The 27914-nt window shown below is 43.8% G+C and overlaps 1 protein-coding gene across 2 annotated transcripts in view; it reads right to left on the reverse strand.

Moving 5' to 3' along the window:
- Nucleotides 1–27914, reverse strand: part of RALGAPA2 (Ral GTPase activating protein catalytic subunit alpha 2) — a 685399-nt gene that overhangs the window by 600360 nt on the left and 57125 nt on the right. The window lies entirely within an intron of this gene.

Here is a 27914-nt window from a genome sequence, read left to right on the forward strand (position 1 = left end):
TATTACAAAATGCCCAAATGTGATGTGCCCCTTTCATACTTTAGGGTTGTCTACCCTCACTAGCAAGAAAGTGGACAATATTTGCATCTGACAACACAGGTAGTCACTGTTGAAAAGCTTATAAGAATAGGAGAGTCACACTCTAAAATTAGGTGAACTCTATACTAGTGAGCAAGTCCATTGGGGCGAAACGTGTTCAGGGAGTGTTTTTTTTCGGGTGGAGACTATATGCAAGCAGCTACATTTCTGTTAAAAGAATGAGACTAAGTTCACATGTAGGCGTTTTGGGGCATTTTTGGGGAGTTTTTCTGCTCTAGGATCAGCTCAAAAAACGCCCAACAAGACAAATCCTATTCATTTCAATGGCCCCCGTTCACATCTGAGCGTTTTGAGGTTTTAAGAAAAGCCCAACGCTCAAAAAAGTACATGAGCTTCTTTTGGGCAGATTACAGGCGTTTTTATTTTTTTCCATTGGTCACTAGTCAACCAAAAACGCCTGTAAAAACGCCTGTAAATAGCAACGCCAAGATGTGAACATAGCCTAAAGTATAAAGACAAGGCAAAAGTGACTCTCATCTCCTTGTATTCTTATGTTGGACGCGAGATGGGCTGCAGGAGCTGGCCCACAGAGGAGTCGTGAACATGAAGAGATACAGGTGTGGAGTGATACCATAGATTTGGGTAGGCTTTTCCTTACTGTTGAATAGCTGTCACTGTAAGCCAGACTTTCCAAAGTATTACAGACCTGAAATGCAGGCAGTCTAGGACAGTGAGTGGAATTACAGGTCAGTGCTGTTTTTAGAGTGGAGATAAATAATATCCCTACTTCAAGGATTTTAGCACAGCAGCTTAACCTGTATTCCCTTTTTATCCTAAGCGCTGGTGATATTTATGCTTTACAGTCTAGGACAGAGGTGCACAGGGTCCCTGGAGAATTATTGGAGGTCACCTGATTTTTCTCCTACCATACATTATAATATATGAAAGAGCAGGCACAGTGCACCACTATAGCCTTCCATGCCTTGGATATAATAATGATGTATGTCCCCCAGAATGTTATAAGTAATGCATGGGCATGCACAGTACAGGGCCACATACATACTGTATGCCTGTTACAGGATAATGAAGCACAAGGGCTCCAACCACTGCATCCTATACAGTCTGGGAGGATGAAGAAATGCAGTTATGTCTGCACCCCTAGTACCATTTTTCCAGAACCTCATCCTGACTGGACAAAGGATATTAGAGCTGGGGGTTCTAGAGACTAGCTTTGCCTCTATAAATACTGAAATATTAATGCCATTTACATGGAAAGCTACAGGAGAAAGCATGCTAAGGTGCACACAGCATGATGATTGCTAAGGGAAAAAAAGCACACTGTGCTGTATATTTTAATTTTCCACACTGTACGGTTTATTTACTTCACACCTCTCCACCCTGTACTGTACAATTATACACTATGCTGAACAATACACATCTAACAGTGGGATTCACTCCGTACTGTACACTTTATATCCCACAATGCTCCATTCTGTACTGTACATTCCTTGCTGCTCACCACTCCACAAGATTCAATGAGCTGTACATTTCATGCACCACATATTATTTAGTGCATGGTGTATAGCAGGGGTCTTCAAACTATGGCCCTCCAGCTGTTCAGGAACTACAGTTCCCATCATGCCTAGTCATGTCTGTGAATGACAGAGTTTTACAATGCCTCATGGGATGTGTAGTTCCGCAATAGATGGAGGGCAGTAGTTTGAAGATCCCTGGTGTACAGTATATACCAGGGATCTGCAAACTGTGGCCCTCCAGAAGTTGCAGAACTACAAGTCCCATGATGCATAGCAAGAATCTGACAGCCACAAGCATGACACCCAGAGACAGAGGCATGATGGGACTTGTATTTTTGCAACAGCTGGAGGGCTACAGTTTGCATATCCCTGGTATATACCCTGCCATTGTCTGTCCCAACTCTACCTTACCAGACAGCAGATAGTGTTTTGATCACAGACCCCTCTGTGCCCATACAGGCTCACTTTTGTTAGCTACATAAATACTAACAATTTATCTTCAGCTTATGAGATGACAATATAGAAATAAGTGTAAATAACACTTAGGCATCCTGCGAACAGGATGGTATTGATCAAGTAAATTAAGGTAGTTAATGTTCACATGATAATGATGGGTTAATAGATTAATTACATACCGGTATGTGGATAAAAAATTATATATGTGAGCTTGTATGTGATTCGCACTGTATAAAGTTCAACACTAATTATATGAGCTGCTTGTCCGGACAACAATAAAGTTGAATGATAGTAAATATAATAGGGACCGTGCTCAATTATTTGTGTGAATAAATAATTAAATGAATAAGGAAATAAATATGTATATATATATATAAAACATTAGTGATAGTGAAAATGTTGCCTAACTCTATAATTCACCGTTGTGTGACATTATAGGATAAACAAATTCATATGGATATCTCCAATGTGTGAAAACATCAATAAATAAATTATTTTTAAATAATATATAGTCAATATAAATATAAATATAAATATTCAAACAAACAATTATGGTGAAAAGAGTCCAATTTGCTATAAAGGTGCTCTTAGTGCCAATCTAAATAGTGAACAAATAGTGCTAAGCAAATAGTGTTTCAAGAAAGTCCAATTTCCTGAAAGGTGTTCTTGGTGCTTGATTTAAACGGTGAGCAGAAATTCATGGAACAGTGTTTGCTTGGTGAAAAATTCAGTGGGTATGTGCTTCCTCCTTCCACCTCCACCACATGCACAGCCCACTTACCAGATGACCCTGCCAATATGATCTCCTACTAAGGTATTCTGCTCAGTCCCCTCGGCTTTTGGGGGGTACAGATAGCCTTCACCAATCTCCTCCAGGGCACACTCGTTGGTTAATGCATATTGGATTCCCAGCATATGTGAATAAATGGAGGATAAATAGTGCAGTATTTCCGTACATTTTATTCCAAAATAAAGTAACTTGCATTAAAATTGAAGAGAGCCAGCAAGGGAGATCAGAACGCCGTTCCACGTTCCAGATGTGTGTCACTGACTGAAAGTGAAGATATGGTGTATCACGGGAGCCAACGCGTTTTGTCAGTGTGTGTCTGACGTCATCAGGAATCACGTGACTCCTGATGACGTCAGACACACACTGACGAAACGCGTTGGGTCCCGTGATACACCATATCGTCACTTCCGGTCAATGACACGCATCTGGAACGTGGAACAGCGCTCCGATCTCCCTAGTCGGCTGTCTCCAATTTTAATGTAAGTTACTTTATTTTGGAATAAAATGTACGGAAATACTGCCCTATAAATCCTCCATTTATTCACATATGCTGGGAATCCAATATTCATTAACCAACGAGTGGGCCCTGGAGGAGATTTGGTGAAGGCTATCTGTACCCCCCAAAAGCCGTGCTCTCTACCGAGGAGACCGAGTGGGATACCTTAGTAGGAGATCATATTGGCATCTGACCCCAAGGGGTCATCTGGTAAGTGGGCTGTGCATGTGGTGGAGGTGGAAGGAGGAAGCACGTACCCACTGAATTTTTCACCAAGCAAACACTGTTCCATGAATTTCTGCTCACCGTTTAAATCAAGCACCAAGAACACCTTTCAGGAAATTGGACTTTCTTGAAACACTATTTGCTTAGCACTATTTGTTCACTATTTAGATTGGCACTAAGAGCACCCTATAGCAAACTGGACTCTTTTCACCATAAGGCCTCATGCACACTGGACGTTTTTGGAGCTGCTGTTAGCAGCGTCAGACGTTTTTTTTGCAGCTGCAGAACGCCCATCCATGTTATTCTATGGCCTCATGCACACATAGAGCTTTTAGGAGCTCCAAGTGGCATAGGCGTTTTACAGCTCCAAAAAAAAAAAACAGGAACTGTGCGTTCTGGAGCTGCAGCGTCAAGCTGTAAAAACGTCTGACGCTGTTAAAGGCAGAATAACGTTGCTTAACGTGCGTTAAGCCACGTTATACGTTTTTTTTCCTTCCATTCAAAATCAATGGTTCCCTATGGGAGCCTATTGATTTGAATGGAAGTCGCACCGCAAGTCGGATCAGGATGATCCGACTTGCGGCGCGACTTGCGCTGTGAGAATCTTGAGGGGGAACTCCACGCCAAAATGGGGAAAAAAACGGCGTGGGGTTCCCCCCCCAGGTTCCAAACCAGGCCCTTCGGGTCTGGTATGGAATTTGAGGGTAGCCCTCACGCCGAAAAAACGGCGTGGGGTTCCCCCCAAAATCCATACCAGACCCTTATCCAAGCATGCAGCCCAGCATACCAGGAAAGGGGAGGTGACAGTCATCTGGCGGCCACGCCCCTAATGGCTATATAATAAGCTGCAGAGACCAGAGACCGGCATAATCGCCGGAGACGTCGTCGGAGGACCGGAGGAAGAAGAAGAGCGGACAGCAAAAGAGCAGAAGACCACAAGACCGTAGAGAAGAAGACAAGAGCAGACAGCAAAAGAGCAGAAGACAAGAAGAGAGGACAGGACAAAAAGTGAGGACAGCAAAAGAGCAGAAGAACGGAGAGGGAGAAGATGGGATGAAGATTTTTAATAAACTTTCCAAAACGTCTCCGGTCGTTATTTACACACACTGCCTTTTATGGGGTGAATGGGTAGGGGTACAGTGTACCCCATACCCATTCACATAGGGAGGGGGTCCGGGATCTGGGGGGCCCCCTTGTTAAAGGGGGCTTCCAGATTCCGATGAGCCCCCTGCCCGCAGACCCCCACAACCACCGGCCAGGGTTGTGGGGATGAGGCCCTTGTCCTCATCAACATGGGGGCAAGGTGCTTTGAGGTGGGGGGTGCAGAGCCCCCCCTGCCCCAAAGCACCCACCCCCCCCCCCCCACCAGGGCCTGGTTTGGAACCTGGGGGGGAACCCCACGCCGTTTTTTCCCCATTTTGGCATGGAGTTCCCCCTCAAGATTCTCACAGCGCAAGTCGCGTCGCAAGTCGGATCACCCTGATCCGACCTGCGGTGCGACTTCCATTCAAATCAATAGGCTCCCATAGGGAACCATTGATTTTGAATGGAGGCAGAAAAAATGCTGCTAAACAGCTACTGTGGCCAAACGTGCAATAACGCTAATGGAAAAAGCTACTGAAAGCACGTTTTTACAGCTGCTGTTTCCCGGCGTCAAGTAAACAGCTTTGGAGCACCTTTTTATGATGCCCTGTGTGCATGGAGCCTAATTGTTTGTTTGAATATTTATATTGACTACATATTATTTAAAAATGTATTTATTTATTGATGTTTTCACACATTGGAGATATCCATATGAATTTGTTTATCCTATAATGTCACACAATGGTGAATTATAGAGTTAGGCAACATTTTCACCATCACAAATTTTATATATATATATATACACATATATACACATATATATACACATATATATATATATATATATATATATATATATATATACACATACATATATATATACACATATATATATATATATATATATATATATATATATATATACACACACATACATATAGATATTTATTTACTTATTCATTTAATTATTTACCTTCAACTATGTAGTGCAAGGGCCTGCATACAAATTGAAAGTGTTTAGATTTGACCTCATATTATATGGTTTTGGTAAATCTAGAGGAAAAAATCTAAAGACAATTGTATAGTGTGTATGGCCCATTACATGCAGGGGTGTTTAGAGAAAAAAAATCCACCAGACACCCCTAAAAATTACCCAAATGTGCAGGAGGCCTAAGTAAAGTCCAAGACCCCCAGGTACCAGGGATGATTGCCATTATATGTGCAGGCCACACATGTAATTCTATATAGAAATGATAAATCTGTAAATGCCAATATAATTATATCGCAGTGCAGCTTTGAAATCGCCTCCGATTTCACTGCGGATTGCGATTTCATTTAACAAAAGTCGATGCAAGTCGCAATTAAATTTGCCAAAAATTAGCACAGGCACTGCGACTTGAGTCACAACTATTTGAATGGTTCCATTGCCAGAAATGGAGTGTGACTTGTCCTGCAATTGTGAACTGTCAAATTGCATGATAAATCGCACTGATGTGAACCAGGGCTAAGAATAATAAAATAAAACAACGTTTTGAGAAGGAATATTAAGAAAGAATACTCAATGTTTAAACAATATTAATAATGATAGAAAAAAGCATTAATCATTGCCTCTAAACTCCATGACAGAAAGAATAAAATGATACCATCTCCTGCTATAAACACTGGTCTGGACACTAGACAGAAAAATGCTTCTAATTTATTAAAAGGAACAGACTCCTGTCAAAACAGAGATGAAAAGGAAATTAGCAAATGTTTACTATGAAACTAAAGCCCACACTGGCCTAATTACTGCAGATGTTGCATAATACTGCTCATCACAAGCACATTTCCGACTTTAATAATAATTTATATCATGCCAGATAATCATGGAGCCATCAAATTCTTTTTAGACTGCCAAAGCCGACTATACTCACATGTAAAGCATACTTAAAAATCAGGTGCAAAAAAACACAGACAGGGATGCAACACAGAGAATGTGTCACCCAAGGTAAACAATCTCCTCTATGACAGTAAAAACACAAGATGATCATTGCCTACTAAAACTGATTACAAGATACTAAAAGCCGCTGGCTTGAAAAATGAGTGTATGTCTATGGGAAGTTTGTGACCTCTAAAGACATTCCTGGGCTGGTCGATCTCAGGGTACACGGGTCATTCTAGATGTACAGGAACTGGCCAATCACCACAGTTCCCCAGAGGTAAGTCTGCAGCCTGGGTGTCTGTTTAGTGTACAGCTACGCTGATATTCATATAAATGTCAATACTACAAACATCCCAAAATATTGCTAGCTGCAATTTACCTAAAATATTTTACGTACATTAAGAGCCGGTTCACATACAGGCGACCCGACTTGCCGAGGCGACCTGTGAAGTCGCAGTGCACCGCGACCTCGGAGCGGCATGCACGGACTTCATATCATTGAAGTCAATGCAGGTCGCTCCAGGTCGCCCCAAAGTAGTACAGGACCCTTTTTCTAAGTCGGAGCGACTTGTGTCACTCCTATTAGAACGGGTCCTGTGCTAATCTATGGCAGGCGACCCACAGCGACTTGTCAGGCGACCAAGTCACCTGACAAGTCGCTCCAGTGTGAACCGGCTCAAAAGCAGGACTCTACATATAACAACTTGATAAAAATAATGTTCTTTAGCCAGCAACATACATTCCACATTAATAATTATGCTACCAAATTTAGTGTGTGCTGTAAATTGTCTCCAGCATTGCTTCTGTTCATTCTTGCCGGAGGCTGCCATTTTCCTTAAGCCCAGAGCCCCTGAACAGCAGTAAATCACAAAGCGGAACTAAATCCATCGATTTAATCGTTTCAAAAAGTAGTCACATTCCTGGAATGCCAGGATTGCTGTCACATTTCCTTGTGTCCTCAATCAAACTGTCAAACTATGAAAAGGCTGGTGTTATAACTTATCTGACTTGCAGCAGTTTCTAATGAACACCGAGACACTCATGATGTCCAGTGAAATCAGAGTAATCAATTTCAGAACAGGAGAGGAGCCTGTGCAAATGTACAAGAACAAAGGTAAGGCTGGAGTTCTGCTTTAACCTGAAATCTCTACCAAGTGCTCCATTTCCTAATGTCTCTAGAGGTTTTGTTCCTTGCTCTGCTCTGTACCTAGCACAACAGTGCCCCACTATTCAGCCTGGAAGCCCAAGAGGCTAAAAAAGATGCTCTCATTGGATAGTAGGATAACAGGTGTCCAAAGCAGCCAAAGAGGGTTCAGAGCACAGCTAATCAGCCAGTTACTGCATCTCATAGTGATCCTGTCCTTCACCACCCAAAGCTTTCCTTTCCCAAGCTCCATCCTCACTTGAACTGGCCTAGCGATCAGCTGCTCAGGCACCTATCACTGCATCTTAGGAGGAAGGGAAGAAAAATCACATGCTCCGAACATTGGGGAGCTGGGGTCAGTGAAGTCGGCAGCAGCGGAATATCAACAATTCAATTTCTAATATGTTACCTTTTCATTGAATGCACTTTGACCGCTTGCCAATTTTACTGCTACAGGGCGGCATCTGTGCGCAGGATCACGTATATATATATATATATATATAAACACGATCCTGCACTTGTGGGTAGGGGGTGGGAATGTGTGCACTGCTGGCAGCTCGCTCCTGCTGTGATTAGATACAGCGGGCGCTGATTAGCGGGTACTGCAGACTTAATTGTCTGCAGGTACCCTCCGATCATCAGCCACAGAGGCAGAACTGCAATCTGCCTATGTAATCAAGGCGTACTGCCGTTCTGTCAGTAGGGAAGGCATGGATCCTGTGTCTCTGCAAAGCAGGATCTAGGATCCATGTCTTCCCCTAGTAAAAGCACCTCCCACAGTACACAGAAACTGTGCTAGGCACAGTTAACCCTTTCATCACTCCTGATGTCAAAACCCTTTCCAGCCAGTGTCATTAGAACATTGACCAATTTTTTAAATTTTTTTATTTGATATCTTTTATAGCAGAAAGTAAAAAAATGTTTGTTTGTTTTTCAAAAGTGTCCTTTTTTTCGTTTATAGCACAAAAAATAAAAAATGCAGAGGTGATCAAATGCCACCTAAAGCTCTAATTGCAGGAAAAAAAGAACATCATTTTATTTTGGGTACAAAGTCGCATGACCACGCAATTGTCAGTTAAAGTAAACGCAGTGATGTATTGCAAAAAAACAGCTTGGTCAGGAAGAGGGGGTAAATCTTCCGGAGGTCAAGTGGTTAAAGTGAATGTCAATTAAGCATTTTCTTATTTAAAACGTATGTGTATCAGCTAAGCACAGAGTTGTATAAGGGTTAACCTCCCCTTTGAAAAATGCAGTACATACCTTAGTAATCTAATGTTTCTGTGCATGCTAGCCCAAAGCTCTCAATGTCCCTGATTTTGAGGGACTGTCCCTCTGTCCTCCTCATTTTTCCCTCATTTTGGTCTGGTCTATATAGTTGTATATAAAATGCACTTCTTATCTTTCAAAAAGTGTTTCCCAGTGCTAAACATTTCATCCAATTTCTAAATTGCTGCATTTGTAAATGTCAAAAGTCAGTATAAAGGAATAGTAGTGGTTAAAAAAAAAAAAAAAGCACTTGTGGGTTTAAAGAGGTTGTAAACCCCCCCCCCCCCCCCCCCCACAAAAAATTCTTTTTTTCTTTTTTCACCCTGCAAGAGAAACCCATAATGAGCTAGTATGCACTGAATACTAGCTCATTATGAAATACTTACCTTAGAACGAGCCCCCGCCGTGCCTGAATGACGGGCGACATGTCCAGTCGCCCGTCTTCCGGGATCGCGGCATCCGGCCATCTGATTGGCCGGAGCCGCGGTGACGTCACTCCCGCGCACGTGCGGGAGCAGACGGTCACAGCACGGATCTCTGGAGGAACGGCACGAGCGGCCGTTCCTTCAGAGCGCATGCGCCAGTGACGTCACTGGCTGCATGTAAGGTAAATAACTCCTAAACGGTACAAGTTTAGGAGATATTTACAGTACCTATAGGTAAGCCTTATCATAGGCTTACCTATAGGTACAAGTTACAGAGGAGGGTTTACTTCCTCTTTAACTTCTCCTTTAAGAGGGCATAGCAGGGGGCATGTCCTATGCCAGGGATGGCGAACCTTGGCACCCCAGATGTTTTGGAACTACATTTCCCATGATGCTCCATTACACTGCATAATGCATGAGCATCATGGGAAATGTAGTTCTAAAACATCTGGAATGCAAAGGTTCGCCATGACTGTTCTATGCCTACATACTTAAAAGGTGTCCCTCATTCCCATCTCAAAAAGTTGAGAGGTATGCTAGCCCATTGCTTGGTAGCAAGCCGATCACCTCTACCCCTAGCGCTGATATTTCAGCTTCCAATTTGGGACACCAAGTTCTACACTCTAAAGAAAGTGAGAGAAGTTCACCTACTGATTTTGGATAAACATGTCCATTTGCACATAACATTATCTTCATTTATAGCTGACTCGAACAAAGAAGAAAGAAAAACAAAGCTGCAGAATTGAGGAAAAAAGGTCAAGAGAATGTTACAGAGCAAGTTTCCTCTTCCCTTCCTGTCCAGTATTCATTAACTTGTCTACACGGCTTTCCATGTGCTTATCATGAGATGCACACAGCTGGGGTGAGCATTATCTTTGTGTTCAACCGCTGCACAGCTACAGTGGAAAACGGATAATCTTCTTAGCTATCAGGTTGTCATTTCAGTTCTGAAACAGCTGTATTTAGAGGTTAGCCTGTAACACTGCATCCCCAAATCTGTTCTCAAGACTGATAAGACTCCATCTACAGAGTGTTTGTCTATTTTAAAGGGGCTGAGCATGCTGCATATCAAACTTGGACCAACTATGCCATGTGACATCACAGATATCTTATTTGGTTACAGCCAGCAGTACACATCGGTTAGGACAGGTTTAGCGAGGAGAAGCAATGGGAAAGTAGAATGTATTTTATAAGAGCACATCTTTTGAGATATTATTGCAGCATAATCTTATGGTTAGTTCACACCATCCATGCAGGGCTGTGTTAAGCAGTGTTACATGAAACACATTCCTAACGAAGAGACAAGGAAATAAACTAGGGCTGAAACAACTAATCAATTATGAAAATACTTGTCAACTATTTTCATAATCAATTAGTTGATCAGCCGATTAGTTATCCTGCATACAGAATGCATTCTTTGTTTACATACCAGAAAATGCAGTACAACGCACACACAGCTCAGTACACCCTCCATACATGTCAGTAGATGCCAGAGAACTTGTGAATGTGTGAGGAGCAATGCCTCATGGGAAATGTAGTCCTGGACAAGAGAAGGAACCAAGTGATTCTAAAGGCAGAGGTTTTTTTTAACTTGTTCTAGGGACACTCAGAGGTCTTCAAACTATGGCCCTCCAGTTGTTCGGGAACTACAATTCCCATCATGCCTAGTCTTGTCTGTGAATGTCAGAGTTTTACAATGCCTCATGGGATGTGTAGTTCCACAACAGCTGGAGGGCCGCAGTTTGAGGATCCCTACCTATACAGTACTATAGTTTGCTGCCTCCTATAGGGGCACTTTGAGGGCAGGAGGAGCCAGAAGTGCCGTGGGGGCTGTGGGGGGGGGGGGGGCAGAACAGGAGAATCAGTGCTGCTCTGTGCAAAACCATTACACAGAGAAGGTAAGGGTCCTTTCACACGGTCAGCTACGTTTTTTGTTCCGCTCAGTGACTTTTTTTTTTCTTTTAACGGACACAGATGACACTTCAGTAGGGTCCGTTCAGTATGTCCGTTTTTCATCCATCCGTGTGCGGATGTAAAGCAGACATAATGTATGTCTATGGGATTGCGGACGTTAGCGGATGACATCCGCTGACATCCGTTTTTGGGTCCGTTCCGTTTTTTTAAAACGGAAGAAAAATAGGGTTCTGTTCCGTCTCAAAAAACTGAACTGATCGGAATGGACGCAAAACAGATGTCAGCGGATGGTCATCCGCAATCCCATAGACATACATTATGTCCGTTTTTCATCCGCAAACGGATGGGAGGATAACAGACATACGGACATACGGACCGCCCATGGGAAAGGACCCTAAGTACGAAAAGTTTGCAGCATTTACAATCACTTTAAAGGCTCTGTGCAGGTAAGATCAGCATCTGAACCCAGAGAAGCTGGAGGCTGATAGACTAGAGGTGATATAAGGCATTACAATTACATTTAAAGTAAAAGTTTATCAGTATTATGCATTATATTTAAAATTATTATATCCATGAAAAAAAAATGTCTCAGCTTTTAGTACAACTTTAATATAAAAATGTTATTTCCCACCCTTCATATAGCTTCATGTCTGACTCCCAGTTAGAATACCCTGCATATCCGACTTCTGGGCATATTTACATACATACACATGATACAAGATATAAATATTTTCACTGTGTCACAGTAGAAATTATAATTATAATATAATAGTGATTATCTGCGGTTTTTGTACTATAAAAAGGTACAAAGTACATCATGACAGGTGATAAAGCATGCTGCTACTAAATGTCTTATGCTGCCCATACATGTATTGATTTTTGGACAAGAATATTTGCATGAATATTTGTACAAAAATGATTTGTATATTCATTAACCACTTCCCCACTGCTCACTGAGCTGCTACTGTGGCACAGTGGCTCGTTATCGTCTGGCGACGTACTGTAGGTCTACGTCACCAGACATTCCCCTCTCTCGGCGGCGCGCGGCGCCGGAGGCTCGCTCCCGCTGTTTTCAGTCACAGCGGGAGTCGGGCCAGGGGAGGAGCCGCTCTTCCTCGATCGTCGGGGAATCTAGTTTGGAGATCTGCCCGCTTCTGTAAACAGAGCGGGCGGATCTCCTAAGTGACAAGGAGTGACAGATTGCAGTGTTCAGCATAGCTGAACATACGTTCTGTCCTTGTATCACTCAGTCACCTCCCCCCCCCACACGTTAGTAAGCACCAGGCATACATTAACCCCTCCCTCTCCAATAAAATTAACCACTTCCCTGCCAGTGTCATTTTTACAGTAACAGTGCATATCTATAGCACTGATTACTGTAGTAATGTTAATGGTACCCCCAAAAGTGTCAAAAATGTCAGTCAAGGGTCCGATCTGTCCACCGCAATGTCGCAGTCCCGCAAAAGAAAATTCGCAGATCGCCGCCATTACGCGTTAAAAAAAAACACCAAAAATGACAGAAATCTGTCCCTTTGTTAGTAAACGCAATAGCTTTTGCGCAAACCAATCAAAATACGCTTATTGTGATTTTTTTTACCAAACATAGGTAGCAGAAAACAAATTGGCCAAAAATTTAAAAAAAATTAGATTTTTAAATTTTTTGGGGGGGAATTTCATATAAAAAAATGTGAAAAATATTGTTATTTTTTCAAAATTTACGCTCTTTTTTTGTTTATAGCGCAAAAAGTAAAAATCGCACAGGTGATCAAATACCACCAAAAGAAAGCTCTGTTTGTGGGGGAAAAAGGACGTAAATTTCATTTGGGTATGGCATCGCACGACCGCGCAAATGTCAGTTAAAGTCGCACAGCGCCGAATCGCAAAAAGTGGCCCAGACGTAAGACAGCAAAATCCTCCGGTGGTAAAGTGGTTAAATGGACGAGTGTTGTTTGAAAATTCCACTTGCTTTTAACATTCAATTTTAAAATGAATATAACTTCTGAGCACCTCCTGAGTCTGAAATGTACCACATTTAAACCTCTAATAATACATATATCTGTCTCAGAATGGATTAAATATCCAACTATATAGCTGGATATTTATAATTACCACTGCATATAGATATTCAAAAATATTAACTAAATTATACACCAACCTTTTTTTTTTTTTTTTGAGGTTTTTATCCAAATAGTCGATTAATTGAAACAATAATTGGCCAACTAATCTATTATGAAAATAATCGTTAGTTGCAGCCCTACAATAAACCTTGCTTTGTATAGGGCCTGTTCAAACCAACCAAATGCAGATAAGTGGAGAGTGTCTTTCGCAGGGTTTGTCAGCTGTCAGATGAGACAGGAGGTAAGAAGATGGCATTGGGGTATACACAGCTGCAGATTAGATGGTGCATCTTTGGGGCTAACTTCAGGTAGACCTCTTTCATACAGAGTGTACTAGGAGCCTGGTGTCAGGGCTTCTGTGCCTGCCCATTGAGTAAGGCCTGGTTCACACCGATGCATTTTTAGTGCATTTTCAGTTTTGCAGAAATGCACTACATTTCATTTAAAATGCTTTCCCATGGGTCATGTTCCCATCTCTGTGTTTACCACCGGTGCATTTTTTGGAAAGGGTCAGGTACTTTTTTTCCCGCAGCAGGTTTTGTTTTTGGTTCTATAGACTTAAATGGAAACACAGCGGAAATGCATATAAAAAAAACGCAGTGCTTGTATTTTTGATGCATTTCTGTTGTGTTTTTTACTGGTTTGTCCGGCACAACAACAGAAATTCCCCAAAACACAAAATGCATCAGAAACGCATTAAAAACGTGTGTGCAAAAACACTCCAGGAAAACTCATCAACCTCAACTTGCATAGATGTAAACCAGACCAAAGTGGAATAACAAATACGTGTGATCGATGCATGACAAGCAGGACAATATCATTGTGCTTTATGTCTGTTTGAATTTCTAGAACATATCAAAGATTTTTGTTTAGATTATTCCTCTGAACGCATTAATGGCAATATTTAATTTTATTCTACAACTACCAGAAAATCATAACACTGTGCCCTATAGGTTCGTACACACTAGGGATAAACCAATATGGTTTTTTCAGGGCCGATACCAATATTTTGGTCACAATGTATCGGCCGACATGGGCCGATATTTTGTACATTTAAAGTTTTGAAAAATAAAGATAATTTTTGACACAAATCTGGTACTGAACATGTTAGTCTTTGTTTAATGCTTAACCACCTCCCACCCGGCCATTGTACATATACGGCCGGGTGGGAGTCTCGTCCTTCTGAATGGACATTCCGGAACGTCCTTCAGAAGGAGCGAGATCGCGCCGCCGCGGGCACGCGCAGCGGCGCGATCTCGATGTGCCTGTGTCCCTCGGACACAGCGCAACAAGATGCGTCAGGAGGGCCCTGTGATTGGCCCTCCTGATCACATGACGGCTGTGTCCAATCACAGCCATCATGCAATGTAAATACAGCTGTTGTAACGGCTTTGATCTCTTCTCCTCCCTGACAGATCCTGTCAGGGAGGAGAAGAAGAGGATCGATACTGGAGCTGGGGTGATCAGTGAGTATTTCTAAGTACTCACTGATCACAGGGGGGGTCTGTGCTGGTAATCAGAACATTGATTACCAGTGCAGCCCTGGGGGGGGGGGGGGTGCCACTAGAGCCACCAGGGATGCCCACCCATGACCACCAGGGATGCCCACCATGGCCACCAGGGATGGCAAACAGCCTGCCAGTGGTGCCCTCCTATCAGTGCTGCCCACCAATGCCATATACCAGTGCTGCCCACCAGTGCCCGTTATTGCCATCCACCAGTGCCGCCCACCAGTGCCCATTATTGCCCCCCATCAGTGCCCCCCATCAGTGCCAATCAGTGCCGCCCATCAGTGCCGATCAGTGCCACCTATCAGTGCCGCCGATCAGTGCCCATCAGTGCTGCCTATCAGTGCCCATCAGCGCTGCCTATCAGTGCCCACCAATGCTACATATCAGTGCTATCTATCAGTGCCACATATCAGTGCCCATCAGTGCTGCATATCAGTGCCACCCAATCAGTGTCTCCTCATCAGTGCCTGTCAGTGCGGCATCATCAGTGCTCATCAGTGCAGGAAAAAACTTATCCATCACAAAATTTTATAACCAAAACAAAAAAACTTTTTTTTTTTTTTTTTCAAACTTTTTGGTCTTTTTTTATTTGTGCACCAAAAAAGAAAAAACCTGGCAGTGATCAAATACCACCAAAAGAAAGCTCTATTTGTGGGGAACAAATGACACAAATTTGGTTTAGGTACAGTGTTGCATGACTGCGCAATTGTCATTCAAAATGCAGCAGCGCTAAAAGATGAAAATTGGTCTGGGAAGGAAGGGGGTTTAAGTGCCCAGTATTGAGGTAGTTAATGGCTGGCTTGCTGGCACCCTGGGATGGATGGATGGCTGGCACCCTGGGGTGGATAGCTGGCTGGCACCCTGTGGTGGGTGGCTGGCTAGCACAGGGGCTGTGGGTGGCTGGCTGGTAAAGGGCCTGTGGCTGGCTGGTACAGGGCCTGTGGCTGGCTGGTACAGGGCCTGTGGTTGGCTGGCACCCTGTCTGTGGGTGGCTGGCTGTCTGGCACCCTGTGGTGGGTGGCTGGCTGGCACCCTGTGGTAGGTGGCTGGCTGGCTGGCACCCTGTGGTAGGTGGCTGGCTGGCACCCTGTGGTGGCTGGCTGGCACAGGGGCTGTGGGGGGCTGACTGGTACAGGGGCTGTGGGGGGCTGACTGGTACAGGGCCTGTGGGGAGCTGGCTGGCTGGTACAGTACCTTTGGCTGGCAGGTACAGGGCTTGTGGGTGGCTGGCTGGCTGGTACAGGGCCTGTGGGTGCCTGGCTGGCTCGCTCTTACAGTGCCTGTGGTTGGCTGGTACAGGGCCTGTGGATGTGGGTGGCTGGCTGGCACCCAGCTGCTGTGGGTGGGTGTATAGCTGTGATACACTCCCGCGAGACTAGTCCCGACTCCAGACGAGGCTGTCCAAGGCAAGGGAGGCCGCCTAAGAAGGCAGAATTCCGGGGCCGATATATCGGGGAAAGTACAAATCGGCCTTGCCGATAATCGGTCTATCCCTAATACTCACTATAAAAAAAAATCGGGCGAACATTTTCGTCCAAAGAATTTTCGTATACTGTGTACACAACTTTCTACAGACAGTTTTTTTGTACGAAAATTCTCGAAGGGACAAACTCCAAAATTTTTCTCGTATGGGAAAACACAAAATGGTTTTCGTTTAATGTATTCCATTTTCAGGCAATTTTTGTACAAGAAAAATCAGAAAAGAAAGACTGTGCATGATCAGAAACAATAAACAACAAAAAAAAAAGCATTTGTCGTACGAGAATTTTTGGACCAATTTTTGTTCATTGGTTCCGATGTGCTGTGAAACAATGACAAAAAACAAAATCGGATTTTCTTATAGTGTGTAGTGTACCCCACTTTAGGAAGAAACAAAATATTTTAAAAAAGCACACGTGTTAGGTGTTACAGGCTACCGAGTGGTGCAGTTTTAAGTAATCGCACGGCGTCCATGTGATCTGCTTCGGGCATCAATGTTATCTTAACAGCACCCCATACAAATTGCAGAATGCAGTGCAATTGCCAGAATTGCATCCTATGGGTATGAACCCCATGCAATGCGATTTAGGTGTGGAGGGAAAAAAAGGGTTCTGCACCATCTTCGCGCGGATGCGATTTTAGCCATACAAACTGCACATGTGGTGTGGTTAGCCTCAGGCTCATTTTCCTGCATTTTCACCTGGTGGTCCTGCCAGTAACAAAAATTCCTCACTGTACTGAATCTCCCTAGGACATAATATATTAGAACTAGGCAACACAAGAAACGCACAAAACAAGAATGTGAGAATACGTTTTGCGCAAAAATGCGTGAAATTGCGCGAACGCATATGCGTGAAAAAAAACGCACAAATACATTAAAAAAAAAAAAAAAAATCAGATGAAAAAGTAGATGCTCAAACAGGAGTATCGTGTGCAAGAGGCCTACAGAGGCATAAAAAAAAACAAAAAACACAAAACTCCTCTAAAAGCAGGGTATTTTACACCCAGTGTGCATGAAGCCTGGGGAGTAAGACAAAAAAAAAAAGTGTATCTGAGCCTGTTGCTGACCTTGGAAGGATAATTTAGCACTGTGGAAATGTTTGTTTAGCACATCTCAGAGCCAAACTCTTTCCTGACACAGCTGATGATGAACAGGAAGTGCCAAGGAAGCAAAAACCCAGGAGAGCAGATCAATGAAAATTACACCGTACTATGGCTAATAAGATTGCCATTTTCACTTTTTGTTTTCTTTTTCTCGTTTTCCCCTTCCAGAAGATATATAAGCACACGGCTTTCTGTGACATGTCTTAAATAAAGATGCTGCATACATATACTCGGTTTTTGTTCATCGCCAAATCTTGACTTAAAGGGCAAATGAAATTTTAGGCGTTTAATAAGACCAGCTAACAGAAAACATGTATTCAAGTGTCTGCAACTGTCCTATAAAAAGGTGAGCAAAACAAGCACAAATGAGGAACCAGTCAATCTACTAAGAGCCGGCAAAGGTCTACATCTATGAATTTAAATAGAAAATTACTTACAGGCAGCAGTTATTTTCGGGTTTATTTGCCACCTGCCTCCATGCTAAAAATGACTGAACCATCTAGAGGGAATAGAATATAGGTGCAAATATGTCAAGAACTGACAAAAAAGCATTTTCATATTCGGGAGTCTGGAATTTCAGTTTTTACTAACGTTGCCAAATTTAAATCCAGACCCATGCATAGCTTTGCAATGGTGAAAGTCCATGTATGTCTGTAAGGCCCATTCACATGGCCCACGGCAAGTTAACATGTGTTGCATTAGGGTGAATTATGTACATTAAGTCCCCGCTCACACTGGGGCGACCTGTGAGGCGACCTGGTCGCCTCACAGGTCGCCTTCCATAGGGAAGCTGCGGACCCGTTCTAATAGGAGCGACACAAGTCGCTCCGACTTAGAAAAAGGGTCCGGAGCTTCTTTGGGGCGACCCGGAGCGACCGTCATAGACTTCAATGTTATGAAGTCCGTGCCGGCCGCTCCTAGGTCGCGGGGCGAGCAGCGCGCCGCGACCTCGGAGGTCGCCCCGGGAAGTAGCGTCGCTGCTTTGTGAACGGGGCCTAAATTGTGCAAATTTGTGTTTTCCTGTTCGTTGTGAGACTTTGGCAGACCACTCAAAATCAATGGCCTGCATCCACACCATCCTGCATCCAGCAGCACAACAAACAGAAAAACACACATATGCACCATTTTGTAAAGCAGCACACCAAAGTGCACAGATAAATAATGTTTGTGTCTTGGGGTGTGCCAAATGGATGTGTTGTGGTACCATTACAATATGAGTGGTAGCACATTGTATTTCATGTGTTGTGGTAATGTGCATATTTACTGCAACACATTAGTGTAAATGGGCCCTAAGGCACCGTAAAATCTAGATATGCATTTTGTTTTTAATGGCCTTCTGTCTAAATCCTTCCACGCTATGGGGGTAGTTTACTAAAGGAGTCATTTTTTACCTAGCCGAATGAACCCGTGTTTACTTTCATCTAATCCAATGCACAGGAATTAAAAGTCTATTCCATTTCGGCCGATAATCGGTTAAAAATGCCGAAATAAATGGCCGCCGTGAGAAAGGAGGAGGGCGCAGCGCAGGTTTAAAAAGTCCCGCCTCTGGCCGGCCGCCCGCCTCTCGATGATGTCCCTACTACTATGATCTGTGTATGAATGAAGTGACACACCGGGCGGGAGGGCATGCGAGCGGCCGCTAATACGGTAGCTGTAACTATGTGAGCCTCACTTCACTTCCCTGTCAGCGGCACGATGAGCATGAATGAACTGACAACGGGCGGGGGAGCGGCCGCTAATAGCTATAACTATGTGAGCTTCACTTCCCTGTCATGCGGGTATCTCCTCTGACAGGGAAGTCAAGCTCACATAGTTATAGCTATTAGCGGCCGCTCCCCCGCCCTCCCGCCCCGCGTGTCAGTTCATTCATGCTCATTGTGCCGCTGACAGGGAAGTTAAGTGAAGCTCACATAGTTACAGCTACCGTATTAGCGGTCGCTCGCATGCCCTCCCGCCCGGTGTGTCACTTCATTCATGCACAGATCGTAGTAGTAGTGACATCACCAGGAGGCGGGCGGCCGGCCAGAGGCGCGTCTTTTGAATGAAGGGCACCGGAGGAGCACTCAGCAGAGTGATAGTAAGGAGATTCAATCAATGGAATGGGGAGGGACGCTGAGGCAGAGGGGGGGAAGGTGTACTGCCGAGGGGGACGCTGAGGTAGTGGGGGGGGGGGGGTGGTTAGATGAGGCAGCTTACCAATGGTATCTAGTATTATGCAGCATGAGGGGGTTAATGTATTGTCACTGCTGGTCACTGATGCATTAGTGACTGACCAGTGGCAGTTAATTAACCCCTTTGTGCTGCATTAGTGCAACCAGTATCAGTGCAACCAGTGTTAATTAACACTGATACTGGTTGCACTAATGCAGCACAAGGGGGTTAATTAACTGCCACTGGTCGGTCACTAATAGATGAGTGACCAGCAGTGGCAATACATTAACTCCCTCATGCTGCATAATAGAAATACCATTGGTAATTAAATTAACCACTTGCCAACCCATCACAGTACATATACTGTGACAGGGTGGTAGCGCCAGGTGTACGTCGCTGCCTGTTTTTGGTGTATGCCCCTCTTCTATCTATTTTAAAATTATTTGGGGGAAAAAAGTCATTTTGGGTTAGGTTTTCGGCCAAGGGCATCCTGCATTTTCGGTTTCGGCCCAAAATTTTCATTTCGGTGCATCCCTAATTAAAAGTATTACTTTACACATGACTGAATGATTGAAGAGAATACAAATTCTTTGAGCTAAATGCCAATGTACACCAAATAGGGATGCACCGAAATGAAATTCTTGGCCGAAGGCCGAAGGCCGAATACCGAACGCGGTGTTTTGCATTTTTTCCATTTATTTTGCCAATTTTTTGTCCTCTCTCTTGTCCTCTCGTGTCTCTCTCTCTCTCTCTTGTCCTCTCACTCTCTCTCTCTCTTGTCCTCTCATGTCTCTCTCTCTCTCTCTCTTGTCCTCTCATGTCTCTCGCTCTCCCTAAATGTTACTGTAGGGAATGGGATTCAGTGCACACTGCAGCCTTGTACCATAGGGTTAATGTTAGTGACACTGTAGGGATTGGGAAGGATGCTGGGAATGGAAATCAGGAAGCATGCAGGCAGCCTTGTAAATTTTAATTGCAGATACAGGGCACTGGGCAGGTCAGGGTTAATGTGGTAACATCAATTACTCAGTGACAGTCAGTCAGTGTCAGTGTGGACTCCATCAGATTATACAGTGACAGACAGTCTCTCATAGTGGTGGTAGTAGGAGGCTGGAGGTGGACTAGTAGTAGCCTGGAAAGGAGCACAGCCGCATACATACATTACTCACTCGTGCACTGCAGCCCGCCCCACACATTCAGTGAGTCTCACTCTCCTCCCTAGTTTTTTCAATGGCACATTCAGGAAGCCAATCACGCCGTGAGTAGCGGCACAGCGGAACCAATCAGGTGTGCAGGCACGCGTGATTGGTTCGCTGTGCAGCTAATCACGGCGTGATTGGCTTCCTGAATGTGCCATTGAAAAAACTAGGGAGGAGAGTAAGACTCACTGAATGTGTGGGGCGGGCTGCAGTGCACGAGTGAGTAATGTATGTATGCTCACCGCTGAAGTGTCCCGGCTTCCCCTGCCTAACACGGAAGTGTCTGAGTCCTCCTGTCCTCCTCCGAGTCCCTTCCCCCTGTAAATATCGTGACCTCGGCGATATGAATATCGCCTACGGCCACAGAACGATAGTCAATATCATATCGACTATCGTTCAGCCCTATTATTCGGCACAAAATTATTCGGCCTTTTGACTTATTCGGCCGAACACCGAAAGTGCCATTTTTTCTATTTTCGGCCGAATAATGTTCGCCGATTATTCGGTGCATCCCTAACACCAAACTCCATAAATACCAATGAGGGTGAAACACACACCCAGGGTCCTATTTATAAAGTAAAACATGTTACAGCTTACAACTTCTGTAGCACATCTTTGACGCCTATTTAGGACGTAGCCTGCACTGTGCGCCATTCTTATAATTTAGATGTACACACTCCCACACCACAACAAATTTCAGATAGAAGCAATGGGAATGCTTAGCTTCTATGAAGTTAGGGAAATGCACCCACTAACTAAAACCCTTATGCATCAATGATGGTCAACAAAGACATGCAGGTATAAAGTGTAGGCATAGGTAAATAGCTACAGTATCTCACAAAAGTGAATACACCCCCCAAATTTTTGTAAATATATTATTATATCTTTTCATGTGACAACACTGAAGAATTGCTACAATAGAGTAGAGTAGTGAATGTACAGCTTGTATAACAGTGTAAATTTTCTGTCCCCTCAAAATAACTCAACACACAGCCATTAATGCCTAAACTGCTGGCAACAAAAGTGAGTACACCCCTAAGTGGAAATGTCCAAATTGGGCCCAATTAGCCATTTTCCCTCCCTGGTGTCATGTGACTTGTTAGTGTTACAAGGTCTCAGGTGTGAATGGGGAGCAGGTGTATTAAATTTGGTGTTATCGCTCTCACTCTCTCAAACTGGTCACTGGACATTCAATTTGGCACCTCATCGCAAAGAACTCTCTGAGGATCTAAAAAAATATAATTGTTGCTCTACATAAAGATGGCCCAGGCTATAAGAAGATTGCCAAGACCCTGAAACTGAGCTGCAGCACAGTGGCCAAGACCATACAGTGGTTTAACAGGACAGGTTCCACTCAGAACAGGCCTTACATGATCCACAAAAGGAGTTGAGTGCACGTGCTCATCGTCATATCCAGAGGTTGTCTTTGGGAAATAGACGTATGAGTGCTGCCAGCATTGCTGCAGAGGTTGAAGGGGTGGGGGGGATCAGCCCTTCAGTGCTCAGACATACACTGCACACTACATCAAATTGGTCTGCATGATTGTCGTCCTAGAAGGAAGCCTCTTCTAAAAATGATGCATAAGAAAGCCGCAAACAGTTTGCTGAAGACAAGCAGACTAAGGACATGGATTATTGGAATCATGTTCTGTGGCCTGATGAGACCAAGATAAACGTATTTGGTTCAGAGCGTGTCAAGCGTGTGTGGTGGCAAACAGGTGAGGAGTACAAAGACAAGTGTGCCTTGCCTACAGTCAAGCATGGTGGTGGGAGTGTCATGGACTGGGGCTATACAAGTGCTGCGGGCACTGAGGAGCTACAGTTCATGGAGGGAACTATGAATGCCAACATGTAATGCAGTGGTGTATTTAGGTTTTGTGCTGCCCTAGGCCTGACTAAACTTGGGCACCCCCTAATTTATATATGACCCACCCCTTCCTGTAAAGGCCACACTCCTTCATGTTTATGACCCGCCCTGTTATCTGTAAACCACAGACTACAACCAGTTTTTCAGTGCAGCCCCATCAGTTTCCAGCCTCATCAGTGCAGCCTTATGAGTGCAGCCTCATTACTGGCCATCAGTACAGCCCCGTCAGTGGCATTAGTGCAGCCTATCAGTGCATCATATCAGTGCCCATCAGTGCTGCCTTATCAGTGGCCATCAACGCAGCCTCATCAGTGGCAGTCATTGCAGCCTCATCAGTGGCCATCAGTGCAGCCCATTAGTGCCCATTAGTGCAGAATATCAATGCAGCCCCATCAGTGAAGCTTATCAGTGCCCACTTTTTTGCTGCCCCCCTGCAAAGTGCCGCCCTAGGCCTGGGCCTTGTTGGCCTAGGCCAAGATACAGCACTGATGTAATGTCACATACTGAAGCAGAGCATGATCCTCTCCCTTTGTAGACTGGGCCACAGGGCAGTATTCCAAACTAACGACCCCAAACACACCTCCAAGACAAACAATGCTTTGCTAAAGAAGCTGAGGGTAAAGGTGGTGGACTGGCCAAGCATTTCTCCAGACCTAAACCATATTGAGCATCAGTGGGGCTTTCTGAAACGGAAGGCGGAGGAGCGCAAGGTCTCTAACATCCACCAGCTCTGTGATGTCGTCATGGAGGAGTGGAAGAGGGCTCCAGTGGCAACCTTTGAAGCTCTGGTGAACTCCATGCCTAAGAGGGTTAAGGCAGTGCTGAAAAATAATGGCGGCCACACAAAATATTGACACTTTGGGCCCAATTTGGACATTTTCACTTAATTCTGTTGCCAGCAGTTTAGACATTAATGAGTGTTGAGTTATTTTGAGGGGACAGCAAATTGACACTGTTATACAAGCTGAACATTCACTACTTTACATTGTAGCAAAGTGTAATTTCTTCAGTGTTGTCACATAAAAAGATATAATAAAATATTTACAAAAATGTGAGGGGTGAACTCACTTTTGTGAGATACTGTAAATACACAACTGAAATGTGTATCTGTGAATGAATTTCCATGAATAAAAATGTGTAATCCAGGGGGTATAGTCTGGACTGTTCATTTTTCTCAACTTCATTGAAAGCGTTCCACATTATGACTGGCTTATGAAGGAACAAAAGCTCATAACAACTGAGCTCATTTCTGCAAATCTCTTCTCCAATCCACAAACTTCATTTATTTTCCAAATGGCCCAATACATTGCAGTAAGGCCGCTTGCACACGTGGCCTCTGGCCCCAGTGCGTGCAAACTAAAACATTTTGTGTGCCCAGGGGGTACAGGTGCAGCCTCCGACCCAGCTGCCTGCAAACTGTCAAAGTTCATGGCAGGCTATAATAAGCTGTGGCTGGACCGGGCCAAATGCTATACCCAGGTCTACTAGCTTTTAGCGCCCTATACATTCAGGGACGAATGCAAGAAATGCAGAACATCTGCATTCCAGGCATTTTTCTCTAAACGCATAGGGCCCTAAATGCAAGTACCAGTAAGTATATAAAAAAAAAATCAGCTGCATCCAAATCTACAGAGCATTTTAGCCTGTCAATGTCTATGACCGCACCTGTAGCTCGTTGCCGCACAAAACACCAGAATTGGATGCAGAAGGCCTAGTCACCCTGTATACATGCGGTAAAATGTTTATCACCACACATATTGGGAATTGGCCCCAAGTGAGTGTTGTCATTCTAGTAGAGCTGCACAATTCTCAATAAAGTGAGAATAACGATTTTTTTCTTGCTTAAAATAAAGATCACAATTCGCTCACAATTCTCGGCGTAACATCTTTCACATACAAAAAAATTGTTTCAAAGACCGCTGAGCAAATACAGTGTGACATAAAATATTGCAATGACCTCTATTTATTCTCTGGGGTCTCTGCTAAAAAAAAAAAATATATATATATATATATAATGTTTGAGGATTCCAAGTAATTTTCTAGAAAAAAATATTGATTTTAACTTATAAGCAAGTGTCAGAAATAGGCTTCTTTAAGTGGTTAAACTGCCCTTCATTCAGTCCCCGTTCACACTGGGGCGACCTGTCAGGCGACCTGGTCGCCTGACAGGTCGCCTTCCATAGAGAAGCTGCGGACCCGTTCTAATAGGAGCGACACAAGTCGCTCCGACTTCGAAAAAGGGTCAGGAGCTTCTTTGGGGCGACCCGGAGCGACCTGCATAGACTTCAATGTTATGAAGTCCGTGCCGGCCGCTCCGAGGTTGCGGTGCGAGCAGCGTGCCGCGACCTATGAGGTCGACCCGGCAAGTAGCGTCGCCCCAGTGTGAACAGGGCCTTACAGAGTTCGTCCCTTTGATCTAAAAGAACCAAATGATACTTTGTTTATAAGTATCTCCCAGCGCTTAGCAATGTTGATAAACAACTGCAGGAGGCTCTTTTTTGTTGACAGCTGTGAGTGAGCAGAGAATGGCTCTGTATTGTATGAATTGTGGAAATGTTGGATTAAGATCGTGAAGGGGGTTGAATCGAGATCGAGATTTTTTTACGATTAATCTTCCAGCTCTATATTCCAGGGCAAATGTGTTACTGCCAGGACCATTAGCTGAAAATAAAGAGGGATAAGAAAAAAAAAAAGAAAAAACTGATGCAGCGACCACATCGAAGGACTGATAAGGCACAATACAGCACATTTAGTTTTTGTTTTAGATACACTTTAATTATTTTAGCAAATATTGTACAAATCTAGAATAATTTGCACTTATTATATCAGCTTACACTTGAAATGTATTTTAATTATGTCAATTTATTTGAAGAGAGTTCCACAAAAAATCCTTTACAATACTTTATTTGGGAAAAAGGTAAGCAATCTGGGACATCTAAACAAACCCAGCAGGACGCTGGCGCCTTAGGCAGGTCATACATTGATCAACATTTTGATCCATCGATGGCAGCTATGTCCAAACTATGGTCCTCCAGCTGTTCAGGAACTACAATTCCCATCATGCCTAGTTATGTCTCTGAATGTCAGAGATTTACAATGCCTCATGGGGATTGTAGTACCTGAACAGCTGGGAGGGCCATAGTTTGGACACCCCTGATCTATGGCTATTACTGTTCATGAGAATTCAACCTATTGATCAACTTCTTATGAATGGTCCACTTGAAAGTTTCCATTCAATCAGCACTTGCAAGACTAATCTGTGAACTCTGATGGCAGGGGAGTCTTGATGTGAGAATATGACACAGTGGTGAGGATTCCCACATTCACATCAAATGTGTGGATGGGGAATCAGTTCAGTTCTTTTTGTTTAGCCCTCTGGCTGAACAAAAAAGTAGAAAATGGAACCATGTTTGAAGAAGAGAAGGAGTCCCCGAAATGCGTCCTGCAGGAAATCATCACCCGCTGAGTGCTGTCCTTGGGATTGAGCGAGCCATGCGCAAGAAGAGTCTTCTGGCATCCAGCCCAGCTCCTCACCCGTCAGCTGGCCACACAGTGATCTGGCCACTGTGACCGCTCATCCATCCTTTACGTATGACTGTGTTGTGTGTAAAGTGGGCTCCTTCTCATGGACTATATGTGCTCTTCAACAATGTATTTTGTAAGTACATATTATTTGTTTTTAATGAAGCCATTTGATCCTTTTACTACACCAGGGGTCTGCGCTGTTTTCTCCCTTCCCCTGCTTTAGCCATGCTATACACGGTCAATCTTTCTTAGGGCTCTTTCACACTAGTGGCCAGAAGGTGGCAAAAACAAGCCTCTGAGCCAGTTGTACCACCCTCCCAGATGTTCATCCAAACCATTATACCATTACAGCCTAACAGGGCTATATGCATGCTGTGGCCACAATGTTTTACTTCCTGCCCGCAGCATTTTAAACTCGGGCCATGAAGTTTTGAAGGCGGCACTGCCTGTCAAACTTGCCCATTGAGCTCAATGGGTCTACACCACAACCATTAGCGAAACACTTGGCTTGCAGAAATAGCCACGGTCCCGCAAAGCAAAATTGATGTTCAGCAATTACAAAAAAAAAACAGTTGGCAGGAGCAGTGAATATCCACAGCAACAAAAAAATGTAACACTGTAGTTGCTCATAGGAATAAAAAAACATTAGGGTTGTCCATAGCAGCAAAAAACATTATTGTGGTTGCCAATAGCAACAGAAAGACCCCCAATACTTATTTTAAAATCAAACTCAAATCCCTACAGTGGATCAAAGTTTTGGGAATCCTGGAGCTGTACCCAATATACCTCCCACCTCAATAAGTTACCATGCAGATCACCCCCTCTCTTTCCCAGAGAAACCATCTGTAAATCATGAAAAGAAGAGGATACATTCTCCCTATGCATCTCAAAAAAGTGCTTGGAGACATTATTAGTGGGTATCAAAGCCTCTGAATTCGGTCCATTCCTATAACGTTCTACTAAACAAATCCATAATAGACGTATTGTCAGTTTATTCATAATGGAATTTGTGTAGAAACTGTAAAAAAAAAAAAAAATGGTAAAACTACTGCGCACATACCAGGCTATACCTATTAATGGAAGTGTGGATAGCTGGCAGATAGTAAATCACAGACTACCTAATCTTTTTAATATCAAGGCAATGCCCAGAATAAAGGAAAAGGGCTCACCTCCTGAGCAAGAGGAGCCACAAAAAGTCTCTGCCTGTCTGTGAAGGTTTTCCTCCCCGCAGTCATCTCCCACTGACTTCCTTGCTTTGTATCATTCAAGTTAATTTTCTTGACATAGAACAATTTCTCCTGACAGACTCTCTACTCACCTAGTCTTCTCAGTAATTGCTCTACTAAACACAGTAATTCAAAGAGTACTCTATATCCCACTGGGCACCATTAGACAGAGTCCACACCAGGACATTTAGCCCAGCAGGTGCTGCAGGGTTATACAGAGATGTCCTGAAGCACATCGACTTTCCTTTCCACTGCATCATAGTTCTGCGTCTTTCCTCAAAGCTGGCCTTTATTCCTACAACTAATATTATACAGCAGAAAATAGTCACAATCAGATCACTGTGTGAAATCCTACAAACGGGTACGTACAAAATATAGCCAGAGCACATTTATGTCAAAAAGGGAACTACTACTTTTACAGCTGAGAGACAGGACGTTTAC

Source organism: Pelophylax lessonae, assembly GCF_965119305.1.
Source record: "Pelophylax lessonae genome assembly, chromosome: 3".
Lineage (NCBI taxonomy): Eukaryota > Metazoa > Chordata > Amphibia > Anura > Ranidae > Pelophylax > Pelophylax lessonae.